Source organism: Bos taurus, chromosome 9, assembly GCF_002263795.3.
Source record: "Bos taurus isolate L1 Dominette 01449 registration number 42190680 breed Hereford chromosome 9, ARS-UCD2.0, whole genome shotgun sequence".
In the NCBI taxonomy this organism is placed as follows: domain Eukaryota; kingdom Metazoa; phylum Chordata; class Mammalia; order Artiodactyla; family Bovidae; genus Bos; species Bos taurus.
The window spans coordinates 28599970-28622775 of NC_037336.1; the positions used below are offsets into that span (position 1 = coordinate 28599970).

Consider the following 22806-nt stretch of genomic DNA (forward strand, 5'->3'; position numbering starts at 1 on the left):
TCTCAAGAATCTGGATAGGCCTGATTCAATCATTGGTTGGTGTTGGTTGAGTCTTATCAGACTGTTGAGACCCCACGCACCGATTGTACCCTGCCAGGCTCCTCTGTCCATGGGATTCTCTAGGCAAGAATACTGGAGTGGGTTGCCATTTCCTTCTCCAGGGGATCTTCCCAACCCAGGAATTGAACCTGAGTCTTCTGCGTTGCAGGCAGGATTTTTTGACTGAGCTGTGAGGAAAGCCTGATCCAATCACTGGAGAGGTCTTCAGAACAGAACTACTTTCCCTGAGGAAGAAGCAACACCACTTGTGCCATTAGCTTCTGCCCTGGAGTTTTCCAGCCTGCCCTTCCTGCCTTAAGATTTCAGGCAGCCTCCACAAATATTTAAGCCAATCTCTTGCAATAAGTCATACTGGTTCTGTTTATCTGGAGGAACTCTAATATAATTATGTTCAAATTATGAAGGCATGTAAGTGAGACATATTAAAATGATTTCCACTTAAAAAATTCCATTAAAAAAGGGAACCTTGTTATCCATTGTGATTCCCAAGGGTGTACCAGAAATACAGTGTTTCTATGAATATGGTAGAAATTAAGATATGTAACTAAAACCCTGTTATAAGTAACTTCCCCCAAAGACACTGAGAAAGTCAGAATTTTAAGCCAGATTTCATAACAACCAAGTTTATCCTGACCTTAATTACATAAATTATTTGATAAATAAATGCTTAGTTTCTCTAGACAATACTCAATATCACAAAGAAAGTTATAGAATCATGGATTTTCTTCAATTGAAAACACTACTTGGAGAAACAGTGATGAAGCTTTGGAATTTCATAATAACCAAGTGAATACTTTTTAAAAGTGGACATCAGCCTAAGATTTAACTGAAAACAAAAGGAACAGGAATGCTTGGATTATGTTTTATCTGAGGATTTTTTCCTTTAATCACAAATATGTCAGTAGGCGTAAAATCTAGATCAAAAGCACAAAGCTGTTAAAAGATAGGACACAGGTCAAGAATAAAAATTAAATTGTTCTCCCTGATTCCTTGGAGGTGGAGGTGTCCATTTGATGCAGAGCATTCCCAAGTAACGTAAGAAGGTCTGAAATGACCCCCAGGGAAAAGGCCAGGTAACACTCCATGTCATTATAAGGAAATTAATTTCAGCAGCTTCCATGCCCTTTCCTCCTCCATTTCAAGCAAAGCTCAGCCAGAAACAACCGCTTGCTTGCTAATCCTCTCATTTTATACTCTTTTCTCTGAAAACTTCCCCCTTAGGATAAATCCAAGAAGAGTAGGAAATAACAACCCCTTTTGTATGCTGCACTTAAGCTCCATGTGAGCAGTTTCAACTGCAAGGAATTCATTCTGATTTGAAAGTTACTGCAAGCCTTATAAAAGAAAGAAAGAATGAAAACAGGTAAGGCAAATTGTCAGGGAATGTTTAACAGGAGGATTTCTATGTGCTGTTTCCCCTAAATTCTCTGTTCCTTATCAGTTCCTATTCTGAGAACGAGTAGAGCTGCATGCAGCTCTCAGGACTGAGATCATGAGAAACGGTATCTGCTTGGATTCCTTTCAGTAACTCCCTTCAGTGACTCCTTTCAGCGTCAGCGACCTTGTATGTATTAGACTACCCATATTGTGGCTATTGATAAAATTTCATCCTGTGTAATAGCTGAGTAATCATCTTAATAAAGATATATAAGCCTGCATTTGTGCTAATAAAATACCTTTGCTCCATCAGAGCTCGGGTCCCCGTGTCTTACTTTCTTTCTTCCTTTCTCTCTCTCTCTCCCTCCCTCCGGCTCTCTCTTTCACCTTTTTATCGTGGACTCCTGATCACCAGGTTCCGGTCCATTAAAGGACCCCAACAGCGAATTAAATCACAGGTGACTTCTAATTCATTAGCAATAAAGCACAATTGAGTAATTAACACATTTGTGTTTTTCATTTTTCGAAAGACAGTCACATGAATCTATACTAAGGACGATCAAAGGCAGCATCTAAAAAGACTGGCCCCATTCCCTACTCCAGCAACCCTTCAGACCATACAACCCTCAAAACTGAGGGGGTCACAAGGCCTCTTTCACCTGTTCACTTCAGTTGCTCAGTCCTGTCCGACTCTTTGCGACCCCATGAACTGCAGCATACCAGGCCTCCCTATCCATCACCAACTCCCAGAGTTCACCCAAACTCATGTGCATCGAGTCGGTGATGCCATCCAGCCATCTCATCCTCTGTTGTCCCCTTCTCCTCCCGCCCCCAATCCCTTCCAGCATCAGAGTCTCTTCCAATGAGTCAACTCTTTGCATGAGGTGGCCAAAGTATTGGAGTCTCAGCCTCAGCATCAGTCCTTCCAATGAATACCCAGGACTGATCTCCTTCAGAATGGACTGGTTGGATCTCCTTGCAGTCCAAGGGACTCTCAAGAGTCTTCTCCAGCACCACAGTTCAAAAGCATCAATTTTTCGGCACTCAGCTTTCTTCACAGTCCAACTCTCACATTCAGACACGACCACAGGAAAAACCATAGCCTTGATGAGACTGACCTTTCACCTGTGGCCCCACATAAAGGTCTCTGCTCTAATGCCCTGGCTGGTACCCTCCTCCCTCCAAATGGGCTTCAGCACTAGTCTAGCCAGTTTTCCCAGGGCCTCGATTTCATTCTCCAGCCCCAGCTCCAACCCTGGGGCCATACTGTGATCGGACCTCTCTGTTTATCTGCCTGGATATCTCCAGCTTGCAGACTCTGTGTCACCACAGCCCGCCCACCTGCTGGGACACCATCTGCCGCATCTTGCTGGTCAACCTGGACTCCGGCTCCCTGCCTGTCAGGACAGCCTCCTGTTGTTCTCATCATTCTCTCCAGAAGATAAAGCCACTTAGCATGGCTGGACTGTCTCCCATGGGCTAGAACGAGTTCCCATTTCAGTTCCCAGCAGGTGGGCGGGCTGTGGTGACACAGAGTCTGGAAGCAGGAGATATCCAGGCAGATAAACAGAGAGGTCCGATCACAGTATGGCCCCAGGGTTGGAGCTGGGGCTGGAGAATGAAATCGAGGCCCTGGGAAAACTGGCTAGACTAGACTGACATGCCTCTTTCACCACTGAGGCATGTCCTGTCTTTAAAAAACAAGCTAATTTGTCCTTCTACCACCACTCTTATTCTGACATTACACTGCTCTAAGAACTACAAAATATTTCAATTTTAACAAGTTTCAAGCTTAATTAAAAGAGACTGAGAACTGCTTAACAGAGTTATGGGTGTGTGATAAGCTTAGAAAGATAGAAGTCATGTACAAACCTGTACCAAGAAAACCTGATAAACAGTGGAATTTTTTCACTGACACTATAGGGGTGAAAAGAAATAGTCCAATTCAGTTTTTCAAACAGATTGCCATCCAATAGCACATTGAAAAAAATGGAAATTAAAAAACGAAATAAATTAACCTTTCAGAAGGTAAACAAAATGTCTACATAATACCAGCACAAGTTCCAAACCCAGTTATAGAGATTGTCTCAGTCAATACAGTTATGAAACACACAGATATTTTGGCTATATTTAAAAAATTAGTTTTACACATGCCCCTTAATTTAAAACAAACAACAAAAAAATCACTGCTGTTAGACCATATAGCCACTGATTTGCTTAGAAACAATATTTTCACCAGCATCAGCTTAATGAGGTATACTGAAAACAAAGGCAAGAAACAGAAACTTAATATAATCTTCAAACTAGAAACACTCTTGTAGAAATCAAACCCAATGAAGTCCAATCACAGTAAAGTTTTATTAAACAGTCATATAGACACTATTTTAAAGTGAAAGTTGCTCAGTTATATCCAACTCTTTGCGACCTCCTGAACTATGTAGTCCATGGAATTCTCCAGGCCACATTACTGGAGTGGGTAGCCTTTCCCTTCTCCAGCGGATGTTCCCAACCCATGGATCCAACCTCGGTCTCCCACATTGCAGGCAGATTCTTTACCAACTGAGCCACAAGCGAGTAGCCTACTATTTTAAGTGCTCTATAAATATCCATTGATTTAATCTTTTTAATCACTATAAAAGAGGAACTATTATCAGTTCCATTTTGCAGATGAGAACCTAACCTTGACACAGAGAGATTAAGAAATTCAGCAGGTAACAAATGGCACAAGTGGGACTAAAATCTGGTAGCCAGTGATTTAATCCACTGCACTGTTCTGTTATCTCCAAATGACTTGCTAAGACTCATGCAGCTGGATGGTAGTAAAGTCAGGTCCAGAATGGAGATTTGACTTCCAATGTTCTCTTTCCACCAATGTTTCCAAGTCATTCAAATATTCCACTAGTCAGAAAGACTTTGAAATCTCATGTTTATCTGCCTGGATAATAATAATAAATTGTCACAAGCAAAACAGCTAAAGAAAAATTTTAAAGTGCTGCTGATATTACAACTTGATGTGATGTGATTAAGCTATGATAAACATTTAAATGGGCTTCTCTGGTGGCTCAGATGGTAAAGAATCCACCTGCAATGAGGCAGACCTGGGTTTGATCCTTGGGTTGGGAAGATCCCCTGGAGGAGGGCATGACAACCCACTCCAGTATTCTTGCTGAGAGAATCCCCATGGACAGAGGAGCCTGACGGGCTGCAGTCCATGGGGTTGCGAACAGTTAAACACAACTGATCACCTAAGCACAGCACAGCACATTCATTTAAATACCTAAAACAGACTCTATGGATTAATACCATTTTCAGTGAAGGGGCTTGTTTTAAGTGGCCCCCTAGCAGTCAGCTCACAAAGTTGAGCCATGTTCTGTATGACATACAAATAGCATCTAAACACCAACCAAACAGGGCTTTCCTGATGGCTCAGGTGGCAAAGAATCTACCCACAGTGCAGTAGACCCGGGTTTGACCCCTGGGTCAGGAAGATCCCCTGGAGAAGGGAATGGCTACCCACTCCAGTATTCTTGCCTAGAGAATTCCATGGACAGAGGAGCCTGACAAACTACAGTCCATGGGGCTGCAAAGAGTTGGATACAACTATGCAACTAATACTTTCACTTTCACCAACCAAACTAAACCAAAGAGGATCCTTCACAGATAGTTAGGTGACGTGGATATAATGTCCCTTGAGGGACATTGTCCTTTTAGTTACCCTGAAGTGGCCAGGCCCACATATGGAACAATTATACACTGACAATTTTAATAATAACTACAGCTAAAATAGATGGGGAAACAGTGGAAACAGTGTCAGACTTTATTTTGGGGGGCTCCAAAATCATTCCAGATGGTGATTGCAGCCATGAAATTAAAAGACACTTACTCTTTGGAAGGAAAGTTATGACCAATCTAGATGGCATATTCAAAAGCAGAGACATTACTTTGACAACAAGGGTCCGTCTAGTCAAGTCTATGTTTTTCCAGTGGTCATGTATGGATGTGAGAGTTGGACTGTGAAGAAAGCTGAGTGCTGAAGAATTGATGCTTTTGAACTGTGGTGTTGGAGAAGACTCTTGAGAGTCCCTTGGACTGCAAGGAGATCCAACCAGTCCATTCTGAAGGAGATCAGTCCTGGGTGTTCTTTGGAAGGAATGATGCTAAAGCTGAAACTCCAATACTTTGGCCACCTCATGCGAAGAGTTGACTCATTGGAAAAGACTCTGATCCTGGGAGGGATTGGGGGCAGGAGGAGAGGATGAGATGGAGGATGAGATGGCTGGATGGCATCTCGGACTCGATGGACGTGAGTCTGAGTGAACTCCGGGAGTTGATGATGGACAGGGAGGCTGCAATTCATGGGGTCACAAAGAGTCGGACACGACTGAGCGACTGAACTGACTGAACTGACAGCTAAAATATTCATGATATCTTCCAGTGATTTAAAGATACAATATTTGAGACAAATACTAAAAATCAGTTCACGTGCAGCTTTTGGACAATGACATCATCTTTTCAAGAATTATATCCTTGACCTTTTAGGGCTGTGTTTTACAATGACGGTAAGCACTAGCACTATACTTCCCTACCAATGGATTTTTCTTTTTTATGACTACAATCTCTGTGCTATTTACAAAGTATGATTATATGCTAATATTAAATTAATCAAAAGTTTTTTGTTCTGAAGCATTTGTAAATTAGTATTTTACAGAGTGAATTTATTTGTAAAATAATCAAATTAACTTTAATTTTATTAAGAACATAATTAGATGAAATTTGACACTCTATACATGATAATTTTTCACTTTCAATGTATCATTTAACTTCTATAAAATGCTTTAGCAATTAGATATTATTGCCAGCAAGCAGTCAAGAAGACTGGTTTTATGTATCTTATAAATGTATAAAATATCTTGTAAAAACAAAACCAGATTTGAAATGAGTAAAACTTTAAAATATTTGCAAGCCTTTCAATCTTAGGAGTTATATTAGTTTAAAAGTTTAAGTAAAAATGAAATGATGAAATACTTATCCAAACTCTACGTAGGATAAATGATATAACTGCAAGACAACCTTCATATGAAGAATACCTGAGACTGGGCCTTAATTTCTGTTAAGAAAATTATAGACTTGAGTTGGAACTAAAATCCCCTATTAGTGAGTCAGTTTTTTGTCTCTTGTACAATCTTGGCACACCCAAACCTTGCTGAAACAGACACGTCATATTCATTACCTAGCCAGCTGTTAACAAGACAAGTATCGGGCAAAGGTAAGCAGACAACTAAATGGAACAGATGACTTCTGGTCACCAGCGAAAACTGATTTACCTGGCCACATTCCACTACCTAATGGGATAAATGGGACAAGGTATTTTATCCAGTGAAAAGAAGTGATAACTATGTTTGCCTGGGCAGGGAGAGAACAATCATAAGGGAAGAAAAGATGGATTAAAGCCAGACTTTAACACCCATTCTGAAGGCAAGATACCAGCAATTTCCTGATGAGCTAACTCTAAGAATTCATTATCTTACTTCTCTGCATTTTTATTAAACATCTAGTCCATGATGAAAAGAACAATGGACTGGAAAGCATTCCACGTTTTTCTTATCCCATGAAAGTGTTTGATTTGAGATTTGGGCTGGTATTTTGAGGACTAATCACTTAGCACTTGTGTTACCAGAAAGTCATTTCTCCTACCAAAGGCTTGATTCCCTTGTATGTAGGCTAATCCTCCATTGTGGTTTGTCTGGGAAAGTCCTAGTTTATTTACATTGTCCTGACTTCCCATCTGGGTTAGCTTCTGTCATTTTCAAAAAGTCCCAATATATATATAAAGACCATATATAAAGACATAAATTACAATGATGTTTTCTCTTAAATCTTCCAGCAATAACATCTTATCATCTATGGGCCAAATTTAGGAGTAAGGAAGGCCACTAAGGGTTAATATTAAATGTCTTATCAAAAAACACACTGCTATATTTAAAATGGATAACCAACAAGGACTTACTGTATAGCACACGGACTACAATGTTATGTGGCAGCCTGGATGAGAGGGGGGATTGGGGGAGAATGGATACATGTATACCTACTGGTGAGTCTCTTCGCTCTTCACCTGAAACTATCACAACATCCCTTGTTGATCGGCTATACCCCAATCCAAAATAAAAAGTTTAATAAAAATAAATAAATAAAATGGAAGATTACAAGCATAAAAAAAACCCCCACAAATTTCACCCAAGGGAACAGAACTAGAACTATATATAACTACGGATACCTCAATAACTCAGTGTTATGAAAAGTACTGTGGCATTATTTCTGTAAATTAAAAAACACAAGCCAGGACTAAATATTGGAATGGTTGCATAAACTTGTGGGTAACAGTATAAAATGGATTGGAACAATATGCACTAATTCATAGATACTTCTGAAAGGAGACTTAATTGTACCATTTTATTTCATTAAAAAGGAAGACTTCAAGCAAATGTGTCAATTCTGAGAGGTGGGAGTTGATTTTATGCTTTGTTCTTCTCAGCATTGTTTAAATGTCTCAATATGTAAGTTATACTAATAAAACACAGAACATGAACTACCAAAACAGAGTCTAAGGGTTAAGTGCAAAATTGGTGGGCCTCACTCCTTAGAGTCCTTCATTGTACTGTCTTCAAGGGAATCCTTCCCATGTCAGTGTTCTCAACCATAGACCCAAGAATATTTTGTCTTCAGTGATGAGTCAATCCCAACACTCCATCCCCAGCCCCTCACCATTTCATACATGAATCCCTTGTACCACTCTCCTTCCTAGTGGTACCAAGCTTCTGGGACCATCTCAGGTACCAGAGGTAGCCCATTACAAAATTTCAGGCAGCCTTTCCTTTAATTCAATGTATCTTTCTCTGATTTCCATCCACTCAGCCTAGTTTTGCCTCCTCAATCATGCAAATGATCAGCCTCATATAACTGAAGAAAGTTAGCATGTCATACATGAGGACCTTTCTAGAGCACTAAACATCAATCATTCCTGATATGACGACCTTTGGGTCTCCTCACAGTCCTCTGGTCAGTTTTTCTCTGGATCTTTAGATCTCTAGATCCTGCAGTTCAAAAACCCTGGAGAACTGCAAAGTATCCTTAGCTCTGCATCCTCAGTGCTCACAAATGGCACAGAGTAAATGAGGCAAGTGCTCAATAAACACTGAATGAAAGAATGAGAAAACGAGTTTTGCAAACAACTAAGACTGCAGTGGCACCCCACTCCAGTACTGTTGCCTGAAAAATCCCACGGACGGAGGAGCCTGGTGGGCTGCAGTCCACGGGGTCGCTAAGAGTCGGACATGACTGAGAGAGTTCATTTTCACTTTTCACTTTCATGCACTGGAGAAGGAAATGGCAATCCACTCCAGTGTTCTTGCCTGGAGAATCCCAGGGACGGAGGAGCCTGGTTGGCTGCCGTCTATGGGGTCACACAGAGTTGGACACAACTGAAGTGACTTAGCAGCGAGCAGTAAATGGCCATTATTTTGATCACTAACAATTAGCGCTAAAGTGTCAAAGACCACTACCTTTCTTTGTATATATTCCCCTTTCTTTCCTTTACAAGGGTATCTGTTTGATTTCTTTGTTGGTGGTCTTATTTGTTTTGTTGCCCAGTTTTCCCATCAAAAGTCATTGCTCTCTGTTTTTTTTAAGTCTTCAAAATCGACAGTCTGGCTAGCATGAAAATTCTTAAGATTTATCTCTTTATCTTTAGGGTGTGCTTGTTTGATAGTGTTCCTCTTATTTAACACAAAATGGCTAAGCTTCTCTTTTGCTTTTATTATTTATAACAAGAAAACACTTTATACATTTCTTTCGGCTACTCCAAACTTTTTTTCTGAGGATGGTCAATAATAAATAAACTAAGTATAGGGATTTCCCTGGTGGTCTAGTGGTTAGGACTCTGCAGGGTGGCACAGATTTGATCCCTGGTCAGGGAACTAAGATCCCACAAGCCATGTGGTATGTACAAAAGAAAAAAACAAAGATAAACTAGGTGTACATCTGTGAACAAATAAAGATATATGCTTAAACCAGTATTTTGTTTGGCAGGGTTATTAGAGCTTATTTTTAGATTCAGGCATTTCCAGGTATGTCTCATAAGCCTCAGGATGGATCTGCAAAGGATATAACTTCCTGAGTACCTTAAAATCCTTATAGGGAGGACGTTGATGATGGCTGTTAGCCAACCCCCAATACCTCTAAGCTTCCTGAGAAAAAGTCACCTATTAACAATCCCACCCCTTTCGTCAGAGAGGGAAGAACCTCTTTAGAGTTGGTAGACAAAGCGAGCCGAAGAAACAAACTTGATCCAGGAATAATAGCTGCGTTAGGATAGAAGAGAAGGGTAAGGGAATGCAGAACAGTGGACAATTTGAACCTAGAAATGGAAAAGAACACCACGTATGGGAAGAGATGGGGTGGGGAGGGTCTTTCAGGTGAGGGGCCACCAGCAGAAAGGCATGGAACAGGAGGAATGACCTCAGGAGCAAAGAGCAGTGACCAGGGACACCCAGAGGGATTGAATGTGAACAGAAAGATGAGGAAGCTGATGTACCTGCCGTTTACTCTTCTCACAAGATATTTGGGACTTGTCTGTGTGCGTACTCGGTCATGTCTGACTCTTTCCAGCTGCATGGACTGTAGCCCGTCAGGCTCCTCTGCCCATGGAATTTTCCAGACAAGGATACTTGAAGTGTTAGTTGCTCAGTCATGTCCGACTCTTTGCAACCCCATGAATTGTAGCTCCTCTGCCCATGGAATTCTCTAGGCAAGAATACTGGAGTGGGTTGCCATTTCCTTCTCCAGGGGATCTTCACCGCCTAGGGATCAAACCTGGTTCTCCTGCATTTCAGGAAGACTTTACCATCTGAACCACCAGGGAAGCCCAAGAATACTTAAGTGGGTTACCATTTCCTACTCCAGAGGATCCTCCCAACCCAGGATCTTCCCACATCTCCTGTGTCTCCTGCATTGCAGATAGAATCTTTACCACTGAGCCACAGGAGTAGTCTGTTTGGAGACTGGAGTCTAGAAATTTTTCTAATAGGGCCCAGCACAGAAAATGACTGCTTTGTTTATGTTTGTGTGAATTGACTGTCAGTCCAGGCTGATATCACCTGGGATATTTAAAATAAATCAAAGCTTTCTTTTTCTTTTTTTCCTTGTTCATTGATCATAATACATTTTGTTTTCCCACTTGTCCTAAAGCCCCAGCATAGAAGGAACAAAGCTACTTTAGAGGGAGATAAAGAAACAACTTTTCTTGCACCATTCTCTACAATAAAACAGGAAATACTTCTCTCCATTTTATCCTTGTGTCACTCTATGCAATTATCCACAATTCAAGACAAAAAACTAGAATTGTTTCACTTTTATTAGAGATAAAGTGTTTTAATACATTGTAAAACTCCAGACATTACTCAATGATGTTGTAAATCACTTCTATTGAAATGAAATGCCCTGGCATATGTATGAATTATAGAACTGTCTAGCTGAAATTCCTTATTCTCTTGTATGCTACAATTCTAATTTAGCTGACCTTTTTAGGTGGAACAATCCTAACTTCCATGTCATGATTTGATTTCTAGAATTTCATCTTTGGAATTTGCTCCGTGCCTACAGCACAATAACAAATGAGCACTATTCCAGGATGGGCTTTGCTTTATGAAGCCTCAAAAGAGTAGTGCACTTGGGATATTGGTCAGCACTTGCTGATTTATTCATTCTATCCTGAAAAGAATTTTCAGATCCAGTGCTAGGCATGCTGTTTGAGTCCCCTTTCTGTTTGTATGTAAAAAGTTTTAATATGTCCCACAGTCAAGTCTATCAATCTCCAATTACGGTTTTTGCCTTTGATGTCATATTAGACCAGATTATGTTTGCCGATTTTTCAGTTACATCTCATTATGCTTCTTTTTCAGTTAAACTAATATTTATTTGCATTTCATACAAACAAAAGATTCATGGTTACAATTTTTGCTAACAATTCACTATTAGGATTCTGTTCTTGTAATAATCAATACTTTCTCTACCAACATGAAATGCAGTCTTCATTGTATGTTACCCTTGTATGCTTAAATCTGGAGAATTTTCAAGATGATTTAGCTTCTCCTAAGTCTTTATTTTAGTAAAAAGTAACATACTGAAATACTGTCTTAGTAACAGTAATTTTTTATGTTTTAATACTTGGAATTAGAAGTTCTTTTTCATTATTATTCTGTTTCAAAAATTTGCTTTTCCTAGTCTATTCATTCTTCCAGATGAATTTTAATAATCATTTTGCCAACTTGGCCCTAAAACTCTTTTTATGGTCCTATATGGAATAGCATTAATTTTATAAATTATTTTGGGGAAACTAGCCTCATTACAATATTTATTATTCTCATCCAGGAATATAATATCAATCTTCATTACTGCTAATCTTATTTTGCATTTCTCAATCAAATGCTATTTTCTTCATTTAAATCTTATACATTTCTATTATAGCTTACTCATAGATATATGATATTTCATTATTATTATTATAATGGCATTTTTCATATTTTATATTTGTAGCTATTATAGAAAAGTCAATTGATTTGTACATATTTATCCTCTGTATGTCCACTTACCTGAAGTTTCTTATTCTAACAGCTTTTCAATTAATTTTCTTGGGATTTTTAGTAAAAAAAAAGTATATATACACTCTTTTAAGAAAAAAAGATGTCATCTCTCTGCTAATAACTATGACCTTTGAGAGGCAGTATATCATATGATTTAAAATTAAAGACTCATGAGTTAAGCCACTTGAGTGCTTATTTAGCTACACAACTTATTAGCTGTGTGATCTTGGCCAAGTTACTTAGCATCTCTGGGTCTCAGCTTCCTAATTTGTAAAATGAGAATTACAGTAGTCAATATTCCCTAGAACTGTTATGAAAATTAAATGAGTTAATACTTGTAAATCATTTAGAACAGCTTCTAGCATATACAATAAGAATTTTTAAAATGTTAGCTATTTAAAAAAATTATTGTATTTATTAAAATCTATAGACGCTAATTAAATATAAGTGATGAAACAGGACATGTTGTAAGCATCTAATGTTTTTGTTTTTTCCTGCTTTTCACAATTTAAAAACAGCTCTCTATTCCTATGTTACTAAATTTTATAAATGTGTGTTCTTAAAAGAAATATAGTTACATTTTATCAAGTGTCATTTGGAATCAGGAAGTGAAAAAATCGTAGTTTTATCCTTTAGTCTATGACTATGAAATTACAATAAATTTCTCAATATTTAATCACTTGTACATTTCTAGAAGAAACATCATTTTGTTGTATTATTCTATTTTATTGATTTCTACATTACTATATTTAGTATTTCAGTGAATTTTTGTTATATTCTTTTTTGTAACACTTTTATTATTTTTCAAAAATTTTTTTTGTTAAATGCTCCTCACTAAATGAATCAGAAAAATGTTTCATCTCTTTTTTAGAGTTCATAGAATAAGGGATAAAGTGTTCCTTAAAAATGTATATTTTCAACCATCAACTATAAATACCTGATGGACACAAGATACTTTTTAGCTCATGCCAAATCTCCCTATCCAAGGTGGTCAAGGACACAGGCATAAGCATCAGACAAAAATCAGGCTCAAATCCTAACTTCACCACCCACTAGCCAAATGTGTACGCTTGGCAAAGTGCACTTTTTCACAAGGAATGACTATGCCTTCCTTACTTTCCCCACAGTCATTGTGAGGATTACATGCTGCTGCTGCGAAGTCGCTTCAGTCGTGTCCAACTCTGTGCGACCCCATAGACAGCAGCCCACCAGAATCTGCCGTCCCTGGGATTCTCCAGGCAAGAACACTGGAGTGGTTGCCATTTCCTTCTACATTGCATGAAAGTGAAAAGTGAGTTGCCATTTCCTTCTCCACTGCATGAAAGTGAAAAGTCAAAGTGAAGTTGCTTAGTCGTGTCCGACTCTTAGCAATCCTGTGGACTGCACCCCACCAGGCTCCTCTGTCCGTGGGATTTTCCAGGCAAGAGTACTGGAGTGGGGTGCCATTGCCTTCTCCAAGGATTACATGAGATTATGTTTATAAGCCTCTACCCACTCGACCCACAATGAAGACTCAATTATTTTACGTTAGTTTCAATTTTCCTTAAATACAAAATGAATGTATATAAATGTATTTGCTGTTTTATCTTAGTATAGAGATTCCAGTCGTTTATGTAGAAATATAAATGCTTTCTGATAAAAATTTTTGTCATATTAGTTTTACCTTTTATTAACAGTAGATTTCAATTTCCACTGACACAGACTTGAAAAGTTGACATAAAAGTACTAAAAATGCTCAGATGACACAAGAAAATGAATCCACTGCCATTGTTTAAATGAAATCACAGCAGGTTAATAGGAAAGCTGCATTGCTTTTTAGAAACCCAGGCAATGAGCCCAAAGCAAATGTAACGTCTTCCATTTTCCTGTTCCCTTGGAGCTCTGTTCTCATGGAATCCAAGAGTGGGAGGAGGCTTCCTGCAGTCTGAGACTTACTCCATGGTCTCTGGTCTGCCATCTTCACTGAAGCAGGGGAGCAAATTTCTAACTCCCAGTGGGAAAACACAGCACTGAGATGAGAGAGGCCATCAGCAGCACACAGAAAACGGTTTCTCAAAAAGTATTTGAGATTTATGTGTACCAGTTAATGTCATCGAAACTATTTCCTTCTATGTACTGATTATAAAGCTATTGCTATGGTCTCTAGGGAGATCAGTATTTGAAGAGTGGTAAATTTATAGGCTTCACAGGTGGCGCCGTGGTAAAGAATCTGCCTGCCAATGCAGGAGACGCAAGAGATGGGGGTTTGATCTCTGGGTCCTGGGTCTGGAAGGCCTTCTGGAGTAGAAAATGGCAACCCACTTCAATATTCTTGCCTGGAAAATTCCATGGAAAGAGGAACCTGGAGGGTTACAGTCCATGGGGTTGCAAAGAGTTGGATATGACTGAGCACACACACAAGTTTATAGGTAATATTATACATTTTCCTTCTGTTCTAAAGGATACAAATTTAAAACTTTATTTTGATGGGCTAGCTGCCTCTGTTAGGTACAGTTTAAATAAACACAGCTAAGAATGTAAATATCACACCAAGCTTAGTCTGTGTACTAATCGCTGGTCCCTGGCAGACACTGGATGGAAATGTGTAGCTCAAGTTCTCCACATGCATGCTATTAATTTGACATTAACAATAGATTCTATCAAGCTTCCATTTAACCATATTGATTTGTTTTCTAAAATACAGACCTCCCACTTTACTTTTCCTTTGCTTTCCTCTGGATATATAGCAACAAAGACATTTTCAGGGACACCCTCAATAGCAGGATTGATGGATCAAAAGCATACCCACCTCTATCTTTTCTGCCCCCTGTGTAGTCTCAATAACTTGATGGTTTCCAGCTCCCCCCAGATTTCTCTTGATTGAGTGCCTTTTCAGTATACCATGACCCTTGAAGGAAACAAAGGGGAAAAAAAGATGTATTAAGATAAACATCCTTTGTTTCTTGTCTGTTTTGGAAAAGAACAAATGGTTCCTTGGGCAATAACATCTAATTTAATGACAAAATGACACACAATTTAAAAAATAACGTTCATTGCTGTTTTTTCATTCCTCATCCTGACTTCTTTTATTCGTTTCTGACTTATAATAAGAGCAGGATAAATTCCCTTGAGTAAGCAGCTCAGCACTCTCTTATTATTTTGTTCCCTATTTTTAAATTTTTTTGTCATTATTATTTTGTCACCTATTCAAACCCCCCAGTTGTATTTGGATCAACTTTTTTTTGTGTTTTACCCCAAGACCATGTAATGTGAGCAGTCAGAGACATACCTACTAAATAGTAAAATCAACAATAGAGCAAAATACATTGCTTTCTTCAGCTTTTCAACTTTCCACTGAAATGAGTTTCACCAGCTGAGTGCCAGCCTTTCTCAGATGTGTGACTTTAAAAGCCATACCTCCCTGCAGTCATCTTCGAATTTCAATGCCAAGGAGCAAGGACATTGTTTTCCTCAATTACATAACACAGTGATTGGCATTCTGGAAGAGAAGATCCACCCAATAAAACCTGGCCCACACATAATGCCTCAGCATCAAAGGGTAACTTGAAATTTTGCTATGAATGGGCATCTGATACACTTGCACAGCTTCCTTGTTCCTATCCTTTTAGGTCTTTCTATATCAAAAGCCCCTGTTTAAAAACTAATAATGTAGAAAACAACTGAGTTATTTTCATTTCCATGGACATTTCTGACAGAGGTGGCCACTGCCAATCGCTGAGTAAACCAGGCTCCCTTTCACTCAGGTGGTCTACATACTTGAGCAGACACATGCCAAGTGCTTAGCTGTCCCAGATGACAGAGCCAAGTTTCATGTTATGGAGATCGTCTGTTCCTTCTTCTATAAAGCATGGAGCCAGAAACATCAATATGCCTATGCTTGTATGTGCTAACTTTACTAAGATCATTCAGAGTAGGAGCGTCCAGTACTGCTTGCTGTTTTCTTTCCTCATAAGCCACCAAATTGTCTACTCCAGGTTCATAATTGTCCTCAAACTCACTCTTCCTTTCAATTCCATTCCCACAGGCACCATCTAATCCCACTCTCCTCACCCACACCTGCCTCCACCTCAACGATTCTTACAGACATTACGTCTCTCACTAGTCTTCCCAGTTTGAGAAATGCTCCTCCCAGTCCATATTCCACAGACCACTCACACTGGGACAGTAACTGAATTTGTAATTTGTGTAAAACCTAGGAATTCTACATGGCAGTAATATTTTACCATGATGCTCAAATACAGTCTTTTTTTCCAAATACCAACAGCATCATGCTAGCCATCTTTCAAGTTCATTTGCAAATAATTTCACTACTTTTCTCTTGCCTTTCCTTCCCACATTTCCTCATAGCTTACAAGTAAGTCAGTAAAAGAAAATCCTCAAGGCTTGTAACATCGAGGCAGAAGTGCTCGTCAGTTCTAGCTCCAGCTCACCCCTGCATCAGATGCTGACTTTGGAGACTCATCTTTTTCCACAGGTAAATGACAGAGCCTTGTTTACCGAATGGGGATGAAAATATTTACCCTGCTTATCTCTCCAGGCTGTTCTGGGAATCAAGAAAGATCACAGACGATGAAACACAAATACACAATGTTATTTTATTACCCTCCCTGAAGTCCTGCGTAAGTAAAATATGTGTTTCTTATGTTTAACACCCGATTTGGTTTGGGATCCTAAAAAGGTAGCTGTGATCACACTCCCAAGTCTTACAGCTTCTTTTCGGGACTATGATGTTCTGAAGCATTTTGTTTTGGCTTCCAAAGGAAAAACAAAACACCAAAGGAATCATATTCTAATATATTTGCCTTCCGAAGACATACTGCAATTGAAAAGGGAAAGAAAAGGAACTCAAAACTATGAGAAATCTTAATTGGCTGAAACTGCCATTTAATAAACCCAACTGTCATTTGTGCCACAAATGTTAATACAATCTCTAAAATCCAGCTAAATCCTCCAGATATTACTGGACACTTTGCAACAAGAAATACCATCCCACTCCCCATCACTGCATTGTAGGTTTTTACTTGGAGAATGGAGAATGTGTACAATAGGATGTTTGTTCTGCTTCTAAAGAGGAAATAAAAATATCAACCTAAATATCACTTCATGTATAAGCAGTACTGTGGCCTCCATTTAGGGAGGTTTTACTTTAGACTTAAAAAAAAAAAAGGAACATATTTGAACTCATGCATCTAAACAAACCAACAAAAGTGTAGATATTAAATGCAGAAAGAACAGAACAGAATGATAGGAATAAAGTCCATGGCTGTGTTTTCTTAAAAACCAATGAGACGAATGTGAATCAGAGTTCACAAAGTTTAAATTTTTCTTTAAACTGCACATGTATAATCAAGTAAAGAAACACAACCTTCAATAACTACTTTATTATATAATTATTTTATTTGAAAACTATTGTCCCATATTAAGAAGGTAAGTTTGTTCACTCATTCACCCAGATATTCAAAACCCAGTATTTACTGATTAGACTTTCTAAGTGCATGCATGCTAAGTCACTTCAGTAATGTCCAACTTTTTGCAACCCTATGGACTGTAGCCCACCAGGCTCCTCTGTCCATGGGATTCTTCAGGCAAGAATACTCGAGTGGGTTGCCATTTCCTTCTCCAGGGGATTCTTCCTGAACCAGTGATCAAACCCATATCTCTGGGGTCTCCGGCACGGGCAGGTGGGTTCTCTACCACTAGACCTACCTGGAAAGCCCAGACTTTGTACAAGTTGTGATAAAATGTGCTGGTTTGAATGCCTTGGCCACATAGCTGCTGCTGCTGCTAATGCTGCTGCTAAATCGCGTCAGTCGTGTCCGACTTTGTGCAACCCCATGGACTGAAGCCTACCAGGCTCCGCCTTCCCTGGGATTCTCCAGGCAAGAATACTGGAGTGGGTTGCCATTTCCTTCTCCAATGCATGAAAGTAAAAAGTGAAAGTGAAGTTGCTCAGTCATGTCCGACTCTTAGCGAACCCATGGACTGCAGCCTACCAGGCTCCTCCTCCATGGGAGTTTCCAGGCAAGAGTACTGGAGTGGGGTGCCATTGCCTTCTCTGTGGCTACATAGAGCTAGCAACAAATAGCAAAAAAAATTGCACAAATAGGCCATATTAAAAACTTCCTGGTCCTTCTGCCCAGAATGCAGGTCATACCCCTGTGTTCTCACGAGTAGGCTCTAAGCTTCCTTAAAAGCCAACTCAAAGGTTGCTGCTTTGGTAAAGCTCTTTGGAACTGCTCAAGTTTCTTATGAGTCATCACCCCTGCCCCTAAATCACTTTGTTCATAACTCTCTGATGCACTTATCATGGTCGACTTCTCATGATGGCTCTGTGCATGTCTGTCTCTCTTAGCAGCCTGTGAACATCTTGAATGGCAATGTTTTATTCATCCATCTACAGCACTTAGTATTTTATCTCTAGCATTTTCAGATATGCCATATCATGGTCCTTTTACCTTTTTTAAGAGCTGAAATACACTTACATTTGCTAAGTCACTTCAGTCGAGTTTGACTTTTTACGACCCTGTGGACTGTAGCCTGTCAGGCTCCTCTGTCCATGGGACTCTCCAGCCAAGAAAACTGCAGTGGGTTGCCATGCCCTTCTCCAGGGGATGCTTCCCACCCAGGGATCAAAACCTCATCTCTTATGTCTCTTACATTGGCAGGTGGGTTCTGAACCACTAGCACCACCTGGTAAGCCCATTTATAAAAGGGATCACAACTAAATTAGCACTACAGTATTCTCTTCAAATTTCTTTCCATATTTTTAAGTTTCCCTCTTTTAACCCTTAGACTAGTATCTTCTATTTTTTTCTACTGTATATGCTTGATTTCTACAACTGCAATAGTTTTTAAACTACCCTACTAACCAGATCCTTGGCAACTACTACATTTTCAAAATTTTTAATAGCTATTGTATGTACATAAAATCACAAATAACCTGTTTTATCCATTCTGTCATTCATCAAATACTGTTATCTACCATGTGGTAAATCTTCCCTTGTAGCTCAGTCAATAAAGAATCTGCCTGCAATGCAGGAGACCTGGGTTCAATCCCTGGGTCGGGAGGATCTGCTGGAGAAGGAAATGGCAACCCACGCCAGTATTCTTGTCTGGAGAATCCCATGGACAGAGGAGCCTGGCGGGCTATAGTCCATGAGGTCTCAAGACCTGGACATTATTTAGCAACTAAACCATGTGGTAGATGCCACAGAGAAAACAAAGACCCTGTTTCAGGGGACTCAGGGTTACAGCGACAGCAGCTGATAAGAAATATACACAAATGACCAAAATCAAAAATTTACCTAATTTCTGTAAATCTATCTAATCTATCTAAAATCTATCTAATCTATCTCTAATCTATCTAAAATATTTAATTCAAAAATTTTTGACTGAAGCCTCAGTAGCTAAAGAATGAATTAAGAGAAACTGATGAAAATGACTAAGAATCAGAAATACATTCATGTTTCAGATTCAATTAGCACAGTTAAACATCCTGTTTCCTAAGGTTCAAATCAATATCACAACCATAGGCAAAGTAAAATCAGGTTTTCTAATTAAAAATATAATACCTATACTGTAATATTGTTTTTACATAACAATTTGGCAAAGTTGAACAAGAATCTTTAAAATGCTGAGCAACTTTGGCCCCACAATCCCACTATCAAACTGCCTTGACCCTTCAGGTCTCTAGGATGACCCTCGTTTTGTTTGTGTTGCTGCTAGGAGAGGAGAAAAAAAGATTTCAACATTTCATAAATACCTGTTCTGTGTCATGAGTCTTGCTAGACACTTTGCATTTATTCCACTTTATCATCACAATTAACCTTTTTTTCCAAAAAAGAAAAACAGACTTTTTTTGAAGATGGTGATACCTCTCTAACGTCACACAGCTAATAAACCACAGAGACAGGGTTCATATTCAGCTCTGTCTGACTAGAAAGCCTGTAACTGATCTGCTATGCATCATTGCTGAAAATATACCTGGACTGTTGACCTAGCTTTTACATACAACTTTCCCCCTGTATTATTTTTCTCATGACTAAAAGGCAGTTCCTTGATGCTTCTTATCGCAAACCTCTAAGAAATATGACTTTTTTGGAGAAACCGTCACTTATTCATTTCCTCTATTTTTTAACCATTTCCTCTTCCTTCACATTTCACATATCAACTAAAATATATCTCATATTTCATCCTGAAGAGAAACAACCTCAGTGCAAAATGCCTACTGAATTTATTTTGTATATCCACTGAATTTGAATGGATATAAAAAAGTTTGATTTAAAAGGCTTCTGACTATGGACTATATAGGCTCAAACAGTAAATTAAACAAATTTAATTATGTAAAAGATTCCATAGTTTTCACTATTTTGCATTCTCTCATTATATCATTATAACCTAAAAACAGTTTGTTGTGAATATTGCTTCATGCTGCCCTCATGAAATAATACAGAGCTCAAAATATAGCATTATGATCGAGAAGCATTACGACTCTGAAGACAGACTTTCTGATTATGAGTCTTTTGTGTGCATATTTATCCTGGTTATTTGACCTTTCTGGGCAGGCCTAGACTTCTCCGCGTGTAAAACATCCATAATAATACTACCTCTCGCATACAGTTGTTGGGAAAGTTAAATGACATGCTTAATTTATATATAGGGGCTTTCCAGGTGGTGCTAGTGGCAAAGAACCCGCCTGACAACACAGGAAACCTAAGGGACATGGGTTCAATCCCTGGGTCAGGAGGATCCCCTGGAGAAGATTACCAAGACTACCCACTCCAGTATTCTTGCCTGGAGGATCCCACGGACAGAGGAGCCTGGCAGGCTACAGTCCATGGGGTCGCAAAGAGTCGGACACGACTGAAACGACTTAACACTCATAGCACACGATCTATATGGATCAGTACCTGGCATATACTGGGCTGAATATGCTTTAGATTCATTAACACTCTTACATAACAAAGATAAATAGAATGCTTCTGTGAATGATACACATGATAAAAAGTAAAAAGTTCACTTTTACATGTTAAGTAGCTTTAAAAAGAAGGCATCTTAGAAAACATTTTAAACTTTCTATCACTATACACCACCTCAGTTGTACTCTAATTGAATGGCTTAGACACATTAGTGCACGGACATGTGTGCAAAACAAAAATCGGTGTGCACTTCTTGAGAGGAATTTTTAAGTTTTTAAGTACATTTTTCAAAAAGAATATAGGTCCCTTAAAGAGTACAGACTCTAATGCCAACAAACAAATCTCCTCCTCTGTACCCAAAGCCCTGCTTCCTAAAACCGTTACAGGCAAACAGTTACAGCACAAGGCCAGAAATACTGAATGAAAAAACAGGAAGAGAGAGGGAGATAAGAAAGGTTTACATCACTTCTCTCTAGCTGGTCAGTGTTAATTATTTCTCATGCCTCTACTTCACACTTTAGCCTTCCATGTAACTGTGTATTATTCCAATACACTGAAAGAGCTCAATTTTTGGCCTTTAATATATATTTCTGGATCTTCAGGAAAAGGTTTACTCAATACAGGCAATTTTAAGTCCTAAAATCAGAACTTCTCCTTCTTACAAGAATTAATTAGTTTCAGCTATCAACTCTCCTGAAGAGTCATTTATGGACAGTGTTAAATACTAAAAAATAAAGTCATATGTGGTCCTGGTGAAGTATCTTCTGACTTTTCTATACAAAGAGAAAATTCAAAGCAGTATCTCAAATAACAGTAGCAAGTCCTTGCGTTGATACTGAATCAAATACTTCGCCATGCAGGCCCACTTGACTACACAGGAGTTAGCTTGCTGGTTTTTCTCAAATGTAAATATTTGCTTTGGCTAAATAACATTAATAGGGCAAGTTACATATTACATGAGGCATTAAAAAAAAAAATTACTTGCCATTGACCCAGAAAACAGACACTGCAACAAAGTCTGAAGGAGAAAGAAACTGGAATGAATGTATCTGAAAGAGAACTCTGGCTGTCACAGCTACCTGCCTTGCTCCAAGTTCATGTTTAATTAAACTTACATCAATAATTCCATAAACTGTTTGCATGTTCATACAACATGAGTTATCATCTTTGATTCTAAGGTCAAATACTTACTGCTAACAACCCTTGCGCCTCTGAGGGAGGCTTGGCCCCCTGCCAGACTGTACTGCTTTTTCCATGGGGACAGGCCCGCCTCTACTGTACTACTCCGTGGGAGATGAGACAACAGCAGCAGCCCCCTGGTTGCTCAGCAACAACCCCTTATGACTGCTCCTCTTGGACTGCTAGGCAACAGGGCTGAGTCTGACCCAGCTACTCCCAGCAGCACGCTGCCTCTCCAGAGGGCTGGGTTAGCAGGAGGCTAGGGGCCCTAAGTGACTAGTTATATAATCTAAACGCATTTCTCTGGATGCTCCCCAACTAAATAAAAATCAGAGCAGAGTTAGCTCCTACCCTGAAGGGTACCCTTGAACGTATCCTTAATTTAAACTCTATCCTTGAATCTTTAGAGAAGCTGACAGAAAACTAATGCATTAGAGCCCAAATCTGTGGCCAAAAAAAGCCTGTGGAAAAAAAGAAAAAAACCACACACATAAAGGAGGCCATTTCTCTTAAAATCACGTTCAAAAATATGACTTTCAAACCTTTTACAAAGGTTTACAAAATTTACAAAATTTCAAAAGATTTTACGATTTGCATGTTTTCTGTTAACAGCCCCACCCCCAAAATGGAGAAAA

The 22806-nt window shown here is 39.1% G+C and overlaps 1 protein-coding gene across 5 annotated transcripts in view; it reads right to left on the reverse strand.

Annotated features, from left to right (window-relative positions):
- The window catches only part of PKIB (cAMP-dependent protein kinase inhibitor beta), a 120432-nt gene that overhangs the window by 77883 nt on the left and 19743 nt on the right, over nt 1–22806 (reverse strand). For 2 of the 5 annotated variants that reach the window (XM_059889844.1, XM_059889843.1), the window contains exons 1-2: nt 22184–22285; nt 14863–14961 (exon numbers count right to left, since the gene is read on the reverse strand). The exons of 2 other annotated variants lie outside the window; for them this stretch is intronic. The gene's annotated coding sequence lies outside the window, so the exon portion shown is untranslated. 5 annotated transcript variants of the gene reach the window in all.